Genomic DNA, 1198 nt, shown 5'->3' on the forward strand with positions numbered 1-1198 from the left:
CCAAAACCAGCAGAAGACAAGAAATGATAAAGATTACAGCAAAAATCAATGCTATCGAAACTGAAGACAAAAACAAAAACACACACAGAAAAAACAACAACAAATAACCACCCTCCACCCACACACAAAAGAGTAGAACAGATCAATGAAACCAGAAGCTTGTTCTTTGAAATAATTAATAACATTGATAAACCACTCGCCAGTTGGATCAAAAAGAAAAAGGAAAGGACCCAAAGAAATAAAATCACGAATGAAAGAGGAGAGGTCACAACCAACACAGCAGAAATACAAATAATAAGAGAATATTATCAGCAAATATATGCCAATAAAATGGACAATCTGGAAGAAAGAGACAAATTCCTAGAAATATATAAACTAACAAAACTGAAACAGGAAGAAATAGAAAATTTGAACAGACCCATAACCAGTAAAGACATTGACTTAGTTATCAAAAATTTCCCAAGAAAAGAGCCCAGGGCCAGATGGCTTTCCAGGGGAATTCTACCAAACATTTAAGGAAGAGTTAACACCTATGCTCTTGAAGCTGTCCCAAAAAAAGAAATGGAAGGAAAACTTCCAAACGTTTTCTCTGAACCCAGCATTACCTTGATTCCAAAACCAGAAAAAGACTCACTAAAAAGGAGAAGTATACACAAATTTTCATGATGAACATGGATACAAAAATCTTCCACAAGATATGAACCAACCAGATCCAACAATACATTTAAACGTTACTCACCACGACCAAGTGGGATTAATACCTGGAATGCAAATCGGGTTCAATATCCACAAAACAATCGATGTGAGTTATCACATCGATAAAAGAAAGGACAAGAACCACATGATCCTCTCAATAGATGCAGAGAAAGCATTTGACAAAATACAGCATCCTTTCTTGATAAAATCCCTCAAGAACGTAGGGATAGAAGGATCATACCTCGAGATCATAAAAGGCATATATGAAAGACCCGACGCTAATATATCCTCAAAGGGGCAAAACTGAGAGCTTTCCTCCTAAGGTCAGGCACAAGACAAGGATGTCCACTCTCGCCACTGGCATTCAACATAATATTGGAAGTCTTAGCCTCAGCAATCAAGCAACACAAAGACATAAAAGGCATCCAAATCGTCCAGGAGGAGCTCAACCTTTCACTCTTCATAGATGGCATGAAACTCTATGTGGAAAACCCACAATAGT

Source organism: Prionailurus viverrinus, unplaced genomic scaffold (assembly GCF_022837055.1).
Source record: "Prionailurus viverrinus isolate Anna unplaced genomic scaffold, UM_Priviv_1.0 scaffold_110, whole genome shotgun sequence".
Classification (NCBI taxonomy): domain Eukaryota; kingdom Metazoa; phylum Chordata; class Mammalia; order Carnivora; family Felidae; genus Prionailurus; species Prionailurus viverrinus.